The 15802-nt window shown below is 44.1% G+C and overlaps 7 non-coding genes and 2 pseudogenes across 7 annotated transcripts; all 9 read right to left on the bottom strand.

Moving 5' to 3' along the window:
- Positions 1 to 395: 395 nt before the first annotated feature.
- On the bottom strand, positions 396 to 511 carry LOC141183511 (U2 spliceosomal RNA; annotated as a pseudogene).
- Positions 512 to 1626: 1115 nt separating this feature from the next.
- LOC141183937 (U2 spliceosomal RNA) lies at positions 1627 to 1817 on the bottom strand. Its single transcript, XR_012258742.1, has one exon. It is a non-coding gene; the product is annotated as a U2 spliceosomal RNA (small nuclear RNA).
- Positions 1818 to 2932: 1115 nt separating this feature from the next.
- On the bottom strand, positions 2933 to 3123 carry LOC141183935 (U2 spliceosomal RNA). The gene has a single exon (XR_012258741.1). It is a non-coding gene; the product is annotated as a U2 spliceosomal RNA (small nuclear RNA).
- A 1115-nt stretch (positions 3124 to 4238) lies between these two features.
- LOC141183934 (U2 spliceosomal RNA) lies at positions 4239 to 4429 on the bottom strand. The gene has a single exon (XR_012258740.1). It is a non-coding gene; the product is annotated as a U2 spliceosomal RNA (small nuclear RNA).
- Positions 4430 to 5543: 1114 nt separating this feature from the next.
- On the bottom strand, positions 5544 to 5734 carry LOC141183933 (U2 spliceosomal RNA). The gene has a single exon (XR_012258739.1). It is a non-coding gene; the product is annotated as a U2 spliceosomal RNA (small nuclear RNA).
- A 1115-nt stretch (positions 5735 to 6849) lies between these two features.
- Positions 6850 to 7040, bottom strand: LOC141183932 (U2 spliceosomal RNA). The gene has a single exon (XR_012258738.1). It is a non-coding gene; the product is annotated as a U2 spliceosomal RNA (small nuclear RNA).
- Positions 7041 to 8155: 1115 nt separating this feature from the next.
- LOC141183931 (U2 spliceosomal RNA) lies at positions 8156 to 8346 on the bottom strand. Its single transcript, XR_012258737.1, has one exon. It is a non-coding gene; the product is annotated as a U2 spliceosomal RNA (small nuclear RNA).
- Positions 8347 to 9458: 1112 nt separating this feature from the next.
- On the bottom strand, positions 9459 to 9649 carry LOC141183229 (U2 spliceosomal RNA). Its single transcript, XR_012258226.1, has one exon. It is a non-coding gene; the product is annotated as a U2 spliceosomal RNA (small nuclear RNA).
- Positions 9650 to 10764: 1115 nt separating this feature from the next.
- LOC141183354 (U2 spliceosomal RNA) lies at positions 10765 to 10945 on the bottom strand (annotated as a pseudogene).
- Positions 10946 to 15802: the final 4857 nt, after the last annotated feature.

Raw genomic sequence — 15802 nt, 5'->3', positions numbered from 1 at the left:
GGGATCTCCGATGCTCTCCCTAGCCGAAGCCGGAGAAGAGCCGTTTTCGTGCTCCCAGCTTCCATCTAGGCTGCCACCCTAGTGGAGCTGGAGCCTGTGTTGGTTTCTCAGCCCAAAGCTGACCGGACCTCCGACCGGGTTTATAAAAATTCCCCATCCTAGCCCGGAGGCCAGGAATAGGGGGGGTTGCTCAGAAAGTATGATTGGCAAAGGTGCGGCGTGCTACGAAGCCAAGTCTTTCTGGGGTTCCCAGTCCCAGTAAGCTTGGACTCCCACCAGGGCGCCTACTCCTGGGGCACATTGCTCCAAAGCCCTCACACTTACCCAGCCTAGTGACTTCGATCCTGGAGGGCCATGTTTTCCATCAGATAACTCTATGAGCCACCTGGCGTACTAACAAGTGCACCAAACCAGTGTGTAATATGCATCAATTTACTAGGGCAGCCCAAGGACAAAACTGCCTTTTCAAAAGATACTACACTTGATCTTAGCCAAAAGGCCGAGAAGCGATAACCAGAATTGGTTTCAAACTACGGAGCCACCCAAGGATCCTGAAAAGTCCATTTGTGGAGATGAACTCCTGGACTCCCGTTAAGAAGACATGTTGTCAACCTCTAGATCCCTTACATGCCTGCACTTTTCGGCTTGCTGCTGCTGCAATCCACGCGTTTTAGATCTGCATAACTCCACCTCTTTAAACACAGCACCTTCACCCCCTGCTGTTCCCACCCGCCTCAACACCGTTGGAAGGGAGGAGAACCAATTAAGGCGGGGGGTGGGGTGGAATGAGCAGCTGTCTACCCTTAGCAGGAGGGCTCCTGATTACATACCTCTCCTGCTGCTGCTGCTGCTGGCTGTCCAGCAGCAGACTGAAGGTGGCTGCTGCTGTGCACAGGTATATAAAGGCTCAGAGCCTATTATGACACGCGCAGCCAGCGTTCCATTGCCACATTCCATCTACTGCAGGCAGGATACCTGGCTGGCTGAATGTCGCTGAGAAGCTCACAGAGACCGCCATAAGCAACAGTTTAACAGAATGCCACAGACTAATCAACCAAACTTTTTGGGTTGGGTTCTCTTTTATAGTCTGCAGGCATTAAATGAAAGAAGTCAGTGTTCCAGCAGAGGGAGACAACGTTTCAGAAAAGGCATTGTAGCAAACCAAAAAAGAAATTTTAAGCGCAGCAGAGTAACCAGTGCACATACCTGTTAGCTCAGGTGAGTTTAAAAGGCTGCTGTTGATAACAAGGGCATTTGCTAAATAGATGGTGTGTGTGCAACAATATACTGAAAGGTCAATTATATTGTGCAGCTTATCTCACCACCTGTAGTTATTTAGGTGAAAGCTCCAAAATGCTTGCCTAATATGTCTGTTTATCCAAAAGGAAGTAAAAAGGGAGAGCTAGAAAGATAGCATTGCATCACATTACATGGCAATGCAATGCACAGTTGCTGAAGTTGAACCAAAATGAGCTTGTAATCTGGCTTCTGCAACTTTGAACATGAAAAATCCAATGAGGAGAAGAAAAGCAAAGCCAAAGAGTCCATCCCAAAATCCGACAAACAAGCAAAATGAACAAAAAACATTGAATTCAATTCTTTCTGATTTTAGAAACTGCATTAAAGAAGGGGTGCACCGGTCCTGGAGATACTGCAATACCAGGTCAATGCGTGGAGTGGACAGAGCAAGCTCTTTTTCCATCTCCCTGTTCTAAAAATCCATTTAATATATGGTCCCCAGATAGGGGACGTATCAGATATTAAACTGATAAGAACAGATACTACACTTGATCTTAGCCAAAAGGCCGAGAAGCGATAACCAGAATTGGTTTCAAACTACGGAGCCACCCAAGGATCCTGAAAAGTCCATTTGTGGAGATGAGCTCCTGGACTCCCGTTAAGAAGACATGTTGTCAACCTCTAGATCCCTTACATGCCTGCACTTTTCGGCTTGCTGCTGCTGCAATCCACGCGTTTTAGATCTGCATAACTCCACCTCTTTAAACACAGCACCTTCACCCCCTGCTGTTCCCACCCGCCTCAACACCGTTGGAAGGGAGGAGAACCAATTAAGGCGGGGGGTGGGGTGGAACGAGCAGCTGTCTACCCTTAGCAGGAGGGCTCCTGATTACATACCTCTCCTGCTGCTGCTGCTGCTGGCTGTCCAGCAGCAGACTGAAGGTGGCTGCTGCTGTGCACAGGTATATAAAGGCTCAGAGCCTATTATGACACGCGCAGCCAGCGTTCCATTGCCACATTCCATCTACTGCAGGCAGGATACCTGGCTGGCTGAAAGTCGCTGAGAAGCTCACAGAGACCGCCATAAGCAACAGTTTAACAGAATGCCACAGACTAATCAACCAAACTTTTTGGGTTGGGTTCTCTTTTATAGTCTGCAGGCATTAAATGAAAGAAGTCAGTGTTCCAGCAGAGGGAGACAACGTTTCAGAAAAGGCATTGTAGCAAACCAAAAAAGAAATTTTAAGCGCAGCAGAGTAACCAGCGCACATACCTGTTAGCTCAGGTGAGTTTAAAAGGCTGCTGTTGATAACAAGGGCATTTGCTAAATAGATGGTGTGTGTGCAACAATATACTGAAAGGTCAATTATATTGTGCAGCTTATCTCACCACCTGTAGTTATTTAGGTGAAAGCTCCAAAATGCTTGCCTAATATGTCTGTTTATCCAAAAGGAAGTAAAAAGGGAGAGCTAGAAAGATAGCATTGCATCACATTACATGGCAATGCAATGCACAGTTGCTGAAGTTGAACCAAAATGAGCTTGTAATCTGGCTTCTGCAACTTTGAACATGAAAAATCCAATGAGGAGAAGAAAAGCAAAGCCAAAGAGTCCATCCCAAAATCCGACAAACAAGCAAAATGAACAAAAAACATTGAATTCAATTCTTTCTGATTTTAGAAACTGCATTAAAGAAGGGGTGCACCGGTCCTGGAGATACTGCAATACCAGGTCAATGCGTGGAGTGGACAGAGCAAGCTCTTTTTCCATCTCCCTGTTCTAAAAATCCATTTAATATATGGTCCCCAGATAGGGGACGTATCAGATATTAAACTGATAAGAACAGATACTACACTTGATCTTAGCCAAAAGGCCGAGAAGCGATAACCAGAATTGGTTTCAAACTACGGAGCCACCCAAGGATCCTGAAAAGTCCATTTGTGGAGATGAGCTCCTGGACTCCCGTTAAGAAGACATGTTGTCAACCTCTAGATCCCTTACATGCCTGCACTTTTCGGCTTGCTGCTGCTGCAATCCACGCGTTTTAGATCTGCATAACTCCACCTCTTTAAACACAGCACCTTCACCCCCTGCTGTTCCCACCCGCCTCAACACCGTTGGAAGGGAGGAGAACCAATTAAGGCGGGGGGTGGGGTGGAACGAGCAGCTGTCTACCCTTAGCAGGAGGGCTCCTGATTACATACCTCTCCTGCTGCTGCTGCTGCTGGCTGTCCAGCAGCAGACTGAAGGTGGCTGCTGCTGTGCACAGGTATATAAAGGCTCAGAGCCTATTATGACACGCGCAGCCAGCGTTCCATTGCCACATTCCATCTACTGCAGGCAGGATACCTGGCTGGCTGAATGTCGCTGAGAAGCTCACAGAGACCGCCATAAGCAACAGTTTAACAGAATGCCACAGACTAATCAACCAAACTTTTTGGGTTGGGTTCTCTTTTATAGTCTGCAGGCATTAAATGAAAGAAGTCAGTGTTCCAGCAGAGGGAGACAACGTTTCAGAAAAGGCATTGTAGCAAACCAAAAAAGAAATTTTAAGCGCAGCAGAGTAACCAGCGCACATACCTGTTAGCTCAGGTGAGTTTAAAAGGCTGCTGTTGATAACAAGGGCATTTGCTAAATAGATGGTGTGTGTGCAACAATATACTGAAAGGTCAATTATATTGTGCAGCTTATCTCACCACCTGTAGTTATTTAGGTGAAAGCTCCAAAATGCTTGCCTAATATGTCTGTTTATCCAAAAGGAAGTAAAAAGGGAGAGCTAGAAAGATAGCATTGCATCACATTACATGGCAATGCAATGCACAGTTGCTGAAGTTGAACCAAAATGAGCTTGTAATCTGGCTTCTGCAACTTTGAACATGAAAAATCCAATGAGGAGAAGAAAAGCAAAGCCAAAGAGTCCATCCCAAAATCCGACAAACAAGCAAAATGAACAAAAAACATTGAATTCAATTCTTTCTGATTTTAGAAACTGCATTAAAAAAGGGGTGCACCGGTCCTGGAGATACTGCAATACCAGGTCAATGCGTGGAGTGGACAGAGCAAGCTCTTTTTCCATCTCCCTGTTCTAAAAATCCATTTAATATATGGTCCCCAGATAGGGGACGTATCAGATATTAAACTGATAAGAACAGATACTACACTTGATCTTAGCCAAAAGGCCGAGAAGCGATAACCAGAATTGGTTTCAAACTACGGAGCCACCCAAGGATCCTGAAAAGTCCATTTGTGGAGATGAGCTCCTGGACTCCCGTTAAGAAGACATGTTGTCAACCTCTAGATCCCTTACATGCCTGCACTTTTCGGCTTGCTGCTGCTGCAATCCACGCGTTTTAGATCTGCATAACTCCACCTCTTTAAACACAGCACCTTCACCCCCTGCTGTTCCCACCCGCCTCAACACCGTTGGAAGGGAGGAGAACCAATTAAGGCGGGGGTGGGGTGGAACGAGCAGCTGTCTACCCTTAGCAGGAGGGCTCCTGATTACATACCTCTCCTGCTGCTGCTGCTGCTGGCTGTCCAGCAGCAGACTGAAGGTGGCTGCTGCTGTGCACAGGTATATAAAGGCTCAGAGCCTATTATGACACGCGCAGCCAGCGTTCCATTGCCACATTCCATCTACTGCAGGCAGGATACCTGGCTGGCTGAATGTCGCTGAGAAGCTCACAGAGACCGCCATAAGCAACAGTTTAACAGAATGCCACAGACTAATCAACCAAACTTTTTGGGTTGGGTTCTCTTTTATAGTCTGCAGGCATTAAATGAAAGAAGTCAGTGTTCCAGCAGAGGGAGACAACGTTTCAGAAAAGGCATTGTAGCAAACCAAAAAAGAAATTTTAAGCGCAGCAGAGTAACCAGCGCACATACCTGTTAGCTCAGGTGAGTTTAAAAGGCTGCTGTTGATAACAAGGGCATTTGCTAAATAGATGGTGTGTGTGCAACAATATACTGAAAGGTCAATTATATTGTGCAGCTTATCTCACCACCTGTAGTTATTTAGGTGAAAGCTCCAAAATGCTTGCCTAATATGTCTGTTTATCCAAAAGGAAGTAAAAAGGGAGAGCTAGAAAGATAGCATTGCATCACATTACATGGCAATGCAATGCACAGTTGCTGAAGTTGAACCAAAATGAGCTTGTAATCTGGCTTCTGCAACTTTGAACATGAAAAATCCAATGAGGAGAAGAAAAGCAAAGCCAAAGAGTCCATCGCAAAATCCGACCAACAAGCAAAATGAACAAAAAACATTGAATTCAATTCTTTCTGATTTTAGAAACTGCATTAAAGAAGGGGTGCACCGGTCCTGGAGATACTGCAATACCAGGTCAATGCGTGGAGTGGACAGAGCAAGCTCTTTTTCCATCTCCCTGTTCTAAAAATCCATTTAATATATGGTCCCCAGATAGGGGACGTATCAGATATTAAACTGATAAGAACAGATACTACACTTGATCTTAGCCAAAAGGCCGAGAAGCGATAACCAGAATTGGTTTCAAACTACGGAGCCACCCAAGGATCCTGAAAAGTCCATTTGTGGAGATGAGCTCCTGGACTCCCGTTAAGAAGACATGTTGTCAACCTCTAGATCCCTTACATGCCTGCACTTTTCGGCTTGCTGCTGCTGCAATCCACGCGTTTTAGATCTGCATAACTCCACCTCTTTAAACACAGCACCTTCACCCCCTGCTGTTCCCACCCGCCTCAACACCGTTGGAAGGGAGGAGAACCAATTAAGGCGGGGGGTGGGGTGGAACGAGCAGCTGTCTACCCTTAGCAGGAGGGCTCCTGATTACATACCTCTCCTGCTGCTGCTGCTGCTGGCTGTCCAGCAGCAGACTGAAGGTGGCTGCTGCTGTGCACAGGTATATAAAGGCTCAGAGCCTATTATGACACGCGCAGCCAGCGTTCCATTGCCACATTCCATCTACTGCAGGCAGGATACCTGGCTGGCTGAATGTCGCTGAGAAGCTCACAGAGACCGCCATAAGCAACAGTTTAACAGAATGCCACAGACTAATCAACCAAACTTTTTGGGTTGGGTTCTCTTTTATAGTCTGCAGGCATTAAATGAAAGAAGTCAGTGTTCCAGCAGAGGGAGACAACGTTTCAGAAAAGGCATTGTAGCAAACCAAAAAAGAAATTTTAAGCGCAGCAGAGTAACCAGCGCACATACCTGTTAGCTCAGGTGAGTTTAAAAGGCTGCTGTTGATAACAAGGGCATTTGCTAAATAGATGGTGTGTGTGCAACAATATACTGAAAGGTCAATTATATTGTGCAGCTTATCTCACCACCTGTAGTTATTTAGGTGAAAGCTCCAAAATGCTTGCCTAATATGTCTGTTTATCCAAAAGGAAGTAAAAAGGGAGAGCTAGAAAGATAGCATTGCATCACATTACATGGCAATGCAATGCACAGTTGCTGAAGTTGAACCAAAATGAGCTTGTAATCTGGCTTCTGCAACTTTGAACATGAAAAATCCAATGAGGAGAAGAAAAGCAAAGCCAAAGAGTCCATCCCAAAATCCGACAAACAAGCAAAATGAACAAAAAACATTGAATTCAATTCTTTCTGATTTTAGAAACTGCATTAAAGAAGGGGTGCACCGGTCCTGGAGATACTGCAATACCAGGTCAATGCGTGGAGTGGACAGAGCAAGCTCTTTTTCCATCTCCCTGTTCTAAAAATCCATTTAATATATGGTCCCCAGATAGGGGACGTATCAGATATTAAACTGATAAGAACAGATACTACACTTGATCTTAGCCAAAAGGCCGAGAAGCGATAACCAGAATTGGTTTCAAACTACGGAGCCACCCAAGGATCCTGAAAAGTCCATTTGTGGAGATGAGCTCCTGGACTCCCGTTAAGAAGACATGTTGTCAACCTCTAGATCCCTTACATGCCTGCACTTTTCGGCTTGCTGCTGCTGCAATCCACGCGTTTTAGATCTGCATAACTCCACCTCTTTAAACACAGCACCTTCACCCCCTGCTGTTCCCACCCGCCTCAACACCGTTGGAAGGGAGGAGAACCAATTAAGGCGGGGGGTGGGGTGGAACGAGCAGCTGTCTACCCTTAGCAGGAGGGCTCCTGATTACATACCTCTCCTGCTGCTGCTGCTGCTGGCTGTCCAGCAGCAGACTGAAGGTGGCTGCTGCTGTGCACAGGTATATAAAGGCTCAGAGCCTATTATGACACGCGCAGCCAGCGTTCCATTGCCACATTCCATCTACTGCAGGCAGGATACCTGGCTGGCTGAATGTCGCTGAGAAGCTCACAGAGACCGCCATAAGCAACAGTTTAACAGAATGCCACAGACTAATCAACCAAACTTTTTGGGTTGGGTTCTCTTTTATAGTCTGCAGGCATTAAATGAAAGAAGTCAGTGTTCCAGCAGAGGGAGACAACGTTTCAGAAAAGGCATTGTAGCAAACCAAAAAAGAAATTTTAAGCGCAGCAGAGTAACCAGCGCACATACCTGTTAGCTCAGGTGAGTTTAAAAGGCTGCTGTTGATAACAAGGGCATTTGCTAAATAGATGGTGTGTGTGCAACAATATACTGAAAGGTCAATTATATTGTGCAGCTTATCTCACCACCTGTAGTTATTTAGGTGAAAGCTCCAAAATGCTTGCCTAATATGTCTGTTTATCCAAAAGGAAGTAAAAAGGGAGAGCTAGAAAGATAGCATTGCATCACATTACATGGCAATGCAATGCACAGTTGCTGAAGTTGAACCAAAATGAGCTTGTAATCTGGCTTCTGCAACTTTGAACATGAAAAATCCAATGAGGAGAAGAAAAGCAAAGCCAAAGAGTCCATCCCAAAATCCGACAAACAAGCAAAATGAACAAAAAACATTGAATTCAATTCTTTCTGATTTTAGAAACTGCATTAAAGAAGGGGTGCACCGGTCCTGGAGATACTGCAATACCAGGTCAATGCGTGGAGTGGACAGAGCAAGCTCTTTTTCCATCTCCCTGTTCTAAAAATCCATTTAATATATGGTCCCCAGATAGGGGACGTATCAGATATTAAACTGATAAGAACAGATACTACACTTGATCTTAGCCAAAAGGCCGAGAAGCGATAACCAGAATTGGTTTCAAACTACGGAGCCACCCAAGGATCCTGAAAAGTCCATTTGTGGAGATGAGCTCCTGGACTCCCGTTAAGAAGACATGTTGTCAACCTCTAGATCCCTTACATGCCTGCACTTTTCGGCTTGCTGCTGCTGCAATCCACGCGTTTTAGATCTGCATAACTCCACCTCTTTAAACACAGCACCTTCACCCCCTGCTGTTCCCACCCGCCTCAACACCGTTGGAAGGGAGGAGAACCAATTAAGGCGGGGGGTGGGGTGGAACGAGCAGCTGTCTACCCTTAGCAGGAGGGCTCCTGATTACATACCTCTCCTGCTGCTGCTGCTGGCTGTCCAGCAGCAGACTGAAGGTGGCTGCTGCTGTGCACAGGTATATAAAGGCTCAGAGCCTATTATGACATGCGCAGCCAGCGTTCCATTGCCACATTCCATCTACTGCAGGCAGGATACCTGGCTGGCTGAATGTCGCTGAGAAGCTCACAGAGACCGCCATAAGCAACAGTTTAACAGAATGCCACAGACTAATCAACCAAACTTTTTGGGTTGGGTTCTCTTTTATAGTCTGCAGGCATTAAATGAAAGAAGTCAGTGTTCCAGCAGAGGGAGACAACGTTTCAGAAAAGGCATTGTAGCAAACCAAAAAAGAAATTTTAAGCGCAGCAGAGTAACCAGCGCACATACCTGTTAGCTCAGGTGAGTTTAAAAGGCTGCTGTTGATAACAAGGGCATTTGCTAAATAGATGGTGTGTGTGCAACAATATACTGAAAGGTCAATTATATTGTGCAGCTTATCTCACCACCTGTAGTTATTTAGGTGAAAGCTCCAAAATGCTTGCCTAATATGTCTGTTTATCCAAAAGGAAGTAAAAAGGGAGAGCTAGAAAGATAGCATTGCATCACATTACATGGCAATGCAATGCACAGTTGCTGAAGTTGAACCAAAATGAGCTTGTAATCTGGCTTCTGCAACTTTGAACATGAAAAATCCAATGAGGAGAAGAAAAGCAAAGCCAAAGAGTCCATCCCAAAATCCGACAAACAAGCAAAATGAACAAAAAACATTGAATTCAATTCTTTCTGATTTTAGAAACTGCATTAAAGAAGGGGTGCACCGGTCCTGGAGATACTGCAATACCAGGTCAATGCGTGGAGTGGACAGAGCAAGCTCTTTTTCCATCTCCCTGTTCTAAAAATCCATTTAATATATGGTCCACAGATAGGGGACGTATCAGATATTAAACTGATAAGAACAGATACTACACTTGATCTTAGCCAAAAGGCCGAGAAGCGATAACCAGAATTGGTTTCAAACTACGGAGCCACCCAAGGATCCTGAAAAGTCCATTTGTGGAGATGAGCTCCTGGACTCCCGTTAAGAAGACATGTTGTCAACCTCTAGATCCCTTACATGCCTGCACTTTTCGGCTTGCTGCTGCTGCAATCCACGCGTTTTAGATCTGCATAACTCCACCTCTTTAAACACAGCACCTTCACCCTCTGCTGTTCCCACCCGCCTCAACACCGTTGGAAGGGAGGAGAACCAATTAAGGCGGGGGGTGGGGTGGAACGAGCAGCTGTCTACCCTTAGCAGGAGGGCTCCTGATTACATACCTCTCCTGCTGCTGCTGCTGCTGGCTGTCCAGCAGCAGACTGAAGGTGGCTGCTGCTGTGCACAGGTATATAAAGGCTCAGAGCCTATTATGACACGCGCAGCCAGCGTTCCATTGCCACATTCCATCTACTGCAGGCAGGATACCTGGCTGGCTGAATGTCGCTGAGAAGCTCACAGAGACCGCCATAAGCAACAGTTTAACAGAATGCCACAGACTAATCAACCAAACTTTTTGGGTTGGGTTCTCTTTTATAGTCTGCAGGCATTAAATGAAAGAAGTCAGTGTTCCAGCAGAGGGAGACAACGTTTCAGAAAAGGCATTGTAGCAAACCAAAAAAGAAATTTTAAGCGCAGCAGAGTAACCAGCGCACATACCTGTTAGCTCAGGTGAGTTTAAAAGGCTGCTGTTGATAACAAGGGCATTTGCTAAATAGATGGTGTGTGTGCAACAATATACTGAAAGGTCAATTATATTGTGCAGCTTATCTCACCACCTGTAGTTATTTAGGTGAAAGCTCCAAAATGCTTGCCTAATATGTCTGTTTATCCAAAAGGAAGTGAAAAGGGAGAGCTAGAAAGATAGCATTGCATCACATTACATGGCAATGCAATGCACAGTTGCTGAAGTTGAACCAAAATGAGCTTGTAATCTGGCTTCTGCAACTTTGAACATGAAAAATCCAATGAGGAGAAGAAAAGCAAAGCCAAAGAGTCCATCCCAAAATCCGACAAACAAGCAAAATGAACAAAAAACATTGAATTCAATTCTTTCTGATTTTAGAAACTGCATTAAAGAAGGGGTGCACCGGTCCTGGAGATACTGCAATACCAGGTCAATGCGTGGAGTGGACAGAGCAAGCTCTTTTTCCATCTCCCTGTTCTAAAAATCCATTTAATATATGGTCCCCAGATAGGGGACGTATCAGATATTAAACTGATAAGAACAGATTTTTTTTTTTTTTTTTTTTAAAACCATTCAGGTTCTATAAACATCTAGAACCGAAGCTTTACCCCAAAGGGCTCCACAACACATCTAGACGCAACAGAAACTCATCATTATGGCCAATTTTTATTATTTTTGAAGAGTGATAAAAATGTGTAGTCACACCCAAAGCCAAACAATCCATAACCAGAAATCCATCCACAAAAAACACTACACCCAGTGCTTCCATTTCAAAAATTTCCATTTACCTTCAGCATCCAAACTCCTTTCAACATCCCATTTATAGCAAAAGTACAACTTATCCAAAACCATCCTTACACAATCACTTACCTCAAGAACCTCATTCCTATAAACATACAAATTCCTTGTATTCCACAGAACCTCTTTCACACATGCCAAGAACAACCAAAATACTCTCTCTTTCTCTTTATTCAAATTACATAGACCAAACATGACCATTTTAACCGTTAGAGCCCTTACACCCGTCAACTCCAAACAAAGCTTGCCCAGACTACCCCATACATCCCTTGCATGCTTACAAAACCAGAAAACATGGTCTATGTCCTCTGTACCACCACATCCAACTCTAGGACATCTGTCAGATGGTACTAACCCCCTTTTCTTCTGAACCGCTCTTACCGGTAATATACCATGCCAAGACAGCCACAGCAAATCTTTCTGCTTATTTGAAACATCAAACTTACATAGTTTCCTCCAAACACCTTCACACTCAGCTGATTTCAAACCAATAATACCACAAGCAAAACTGTCCACACACATTCTTTTTAACATTTTCTTCTCATTCATAAAGTGACCCATGCTAAAACTCTCAAGTCTAAACTTTCTCACAAACACTTCCACAAAAGCATACCACTCAGGACAAATAAAGGAAAAAGGCTTCCTCAAATCCTGTACAGACCATTTCAAACGCCCTAACATAGAGCCTGCTTGATACCTCAACATACAAGCAGCTTTGGTATCCTTGAAAAAAAGCTCACAAAACAGCCCAACATAATTTAATCCGATGAAAACCTCTAAGTTTGGAAAATCCAAACCCCCATAATATGTCTTTTTCATTAGCTTCTCTCGTTTTGCCCTTTCCATCTTACACCCCCACAAAAACAAAAAGAGAATCCGATTTAATTTCCTCAAAGTCACAGCTGATGGAGGAAAAATCAAAGCAACATACAGTATCATAGGCAAAATAATACTTTTAACTATCAGAACCTTCCCTGTAAAGGACAAATCCCGTAACCTCCAAAACTCAATTTTTTTTATTATTCTGCCCCCTATTTCTTCCCAACTCTCTTTTCCCTTCAAATCATCATCAAAGTCTATACCCAAAATCCTAACACCTTTAGAAACCACACATTCCATATCATCATCGTTTAACTTGTCCTGCAAACAGAACCCTTTCATCTTACTTTTGGCCCAATTAATTCTAAAAGCAGAAGCCACACAAAACACATTAACTAAAAGCTTCACTCTCGACACTTCACAGGCAGAATCACACAAGATACAAATGTCATCCATATAGCCTAAAACTTTAACGTACTTACCCCCACTACCCGGAATCAAAAGTCCCCTAAAGACTTTGTCCTTCCTAATAGATTGCAGCAAAGGCTCTATTGCACAAATGAACAGTATGGGCGACAATGGACACCCCTGCCTAACCCCAGAAAAAATCTCAAAACTATCAGAAAAGAAACCATTAACCTGAATCTTGCTCTTAGCCCCTTCATACAATCCATGCAACAATTTAACCAGATGCTCTGGAAACCCCATCTTCCTTAACACACAAAACAAGTACGTATGTGCCACCCTATCAAAGGCCTTCTCGAAGTCAAGCACACACACAATCACCCCTTTCTTCCTCACCATACAATCCCCGATCATATCTCTCACCAACATCACATTCTCATGGATCCTCCTCTTTGGAACTGCACACCCTTGATCCTCCATAACAACATTTGAAATTACCTCTCTCATACGGTTAGCCAAAAGTTTGGCAAAGATTTTGTAGTCAACATTCAAAAGAGTTATCGGACGCCAATTACCTACCACACGCCTATCTCCCTTTTTGAACAACAATACCACTATACCTTGCTTCATACTCTCAGTCATCCCACATCCAGAAAACAAACACTTCATAATAGCCACCAGATCTTTCCCAACAATCTCCCAATACTTAGCATAAAACTCCCAAGGGATACCATCACCCCCTGGAGCCTTGTTTTTAGCAGACTTGGAAACCACATACTTAACCTCATCCTCCGTAATTTCACCTAACAAGAAAGGAAACTCAGACACAGGCACAAAGTTATCAATCACACTCAAAAAACCACCCAACTCACACTCCTTCCTTTTATATAAAGACTTATAATAATCAGCCACTACCCCAATCACATCCTTCCCATACACCTCACAACCATTCTTGTCCAACATAACATTCATGTCGCGTCCACCCCCACACATCCTCTTAAAAAAGAAACTTGTACACTTTTCATTCTTCTCTCTCACCTCAATTTTAGATCTCAAAATAATTTTCCTACCCTCCTCCCCAAACCATTCTTTTATCTCTCTCTTGGCCCTTTCCAACTCGTACTTAATGTCCAAACCCAAAGATTTGCATTTATGCAAATAGGAAAACCTCCTATTTTGCCACTTATACAAACATCTCCTTTTCCTAGCTCTCATATACCCAGCTTTCCTAAAGAACACACCAATCCTTACTTTCACCCAGTCCCACCATACCAACAAATTTGCAAAACCTTTCTTTTTCCTAACCCAACATGCATACTTCCTGGCAAACTCGATTTTCATCCTTTCATCCTGCAGAAATCTAACATTCATTTTCCATACTCCACGCCCATGAAACAAATTAGCAATCTCAAAACTCCCCACCAAACACTCATGGTCAGAAAAACACACCCTTTCTTGAATATAATTAACACATTTTACAGCAGATGAAGAAAAAAAGAAGTAGTCCAAACGGGACTCGGTCCGACCATCTTCCGCATGGTATGTATAGGGACCTGGCTTAGAATCCACAGCATCTTTCATTGAAAAATCAGACATCAGACGATTCCAGAGATTTCCAGTCACGTCAATTTTGGATTCCACTGAACCAGCTCTACCCCTTTTGTCCAGGACACAATTAATATCACCAACCACAAAAGTTGGAATTCTGCCATGCAAAAAAAACCGCAATTTCTCAAAAAGGGCAAGTCTCTGCTTCTTGTCAGCATGCGCATAAATGTTGATTAGTTTAAATTTCCACCCCCTGAAACACAAAATCAAGCACACACACCTACCCTCCTCCACAACTACACTTTGCAATATAGAAATGTCCCTATTTTTAATCAAAATCCCCACTCCGTCATTCTTATTTATGGGAGAGAATGACCACACCACTTCACCAAAATCCCATTCATTCTTCTTAGGCGCCCTATTTAAACCACATTCTTGCACACATACCACATCACAACCTTTAGAAGCTAGAAAATCCAGCACACATGCACGCTTGTATGCCGACTGGAAGACCCTCACATTCTGTGAGGCAATATTCAGCTTCAAAGTCATGAAAAAACACTAAACAAAAAAAGAACATGGAGACAAAAAACTCAAGTTCCACTACTGCCAAACTGAATAACTTCTTCCAGTACAGCCACCTGTTCACTGGAAAGAAAACTTTGACCAGGAGAAATAGGGTCTTCAGTGACCCCTGAAGCAGGGCCCTCACTAATGGTTGGCTCCGGACTCAAAACATCAAACACATTACGTGACACAAAGGAAGGCTTCTCCAAAGGCCCCTTCTTCAGCCTTTTAACTCCTTTGCTGCCCTTTTTTGAAAAAACTTTATGAAAGCCTGCAGCAAGCTCAATGGCAGATATCTTTTCCTTGCCCAGACTTTCACCATCAGATGAGGACATTTCAATCAGATCAGAGTCAAGTTCCTCGGCACCCATATCTAGACTTTCACTCTCCAGGAAGCCAGCAATAGTCCCAGCATTCCCCTGGGCAGATTCAGGCTTCTCAGCTACTTTGCATACTTCAAGGGCGTCATTAGCCTCCACTCCAAGCACCTGGAGGACCTCAGACACCACCAGTCCAGTACTACTCTCCCCAGCAGGCACATCAGCTGGAGCAGGATGGGACTCCACCTCTTCCACAGGCATTACAGGAGGTATTACACCAGCACCCTCACCATCCTCCACAGAGTGGAGCTTTGCACGTATGTTAAGGGCATCCATTTTCCTATCAAAACGCCTCCTCTCAAGGGTATGCTGTGCACTCAGACTTGGGCAGGACCTGCATGTATGATCCACACCCCCACACAGATCACACACAGGGGGGTAAGGGCAAGCCCCTGCATCATGTCCAGTTCTTTTACAGTTCCTGCAGGTAACCCCTTGCTGGCAGTCCTCCTTTAAATGCTCATAACGGAAACAACTACGGCAGAAGGTAGGTTGCCCAGGGTAGTGGAGAAACCCCCTATTACCCCAATTGAAAAATTCGCTGGAGGATGCATGGTCCCTCCAACACCTTCAGAGTCAGGTTTAAAGCGGACCCAAAACTTCAAATTCCCATTGTAAACGCCAAAAATATTCCTTTGGGCTATGCCTCCCTTCACAGAGGAACAATATCTTGACAAAAAAGCCTTGATTAAAGTAGTGTCAATGAAGGGATTAAACATATGTACAACAAGAGGCCTCTCAACAGCCGAAAATAAAGGAGTAACAGAAATGTACCTCATATGCTGGTGGTCTTTGTGCTCCTTTAGATATTGGAAAAAATTAAGGCAATCTTCTTCACGGTAAAAGGAAATGTCATAATTACCAGAAGATGGGAATTCTTGAATGCAGAAAATCTTATCCAACTCGATACATG

This window comes from Phyllobates terribilis, unplaced genomic scaffold, assembly GCF_046119375.1.
Source record: "Phyllobates terribilis strain yellow unplaced genomic scaffold, ASM4611937v1 Scaffold_38__1_contigs__length_12584779, whole genome shotgun sequence".
In the NCBI taxonomy this organism is placed as follows: Eukaryota; Metazoa; Chordata; class Amphibia; order Anura; family Dendrobatidae; genus Phyllobates; species Phyllobates terribilis.
Note: the sequence above shows the minus strand (reverse complement) of the source record. Positions and strands in the feature narration are given on the sequence as shown.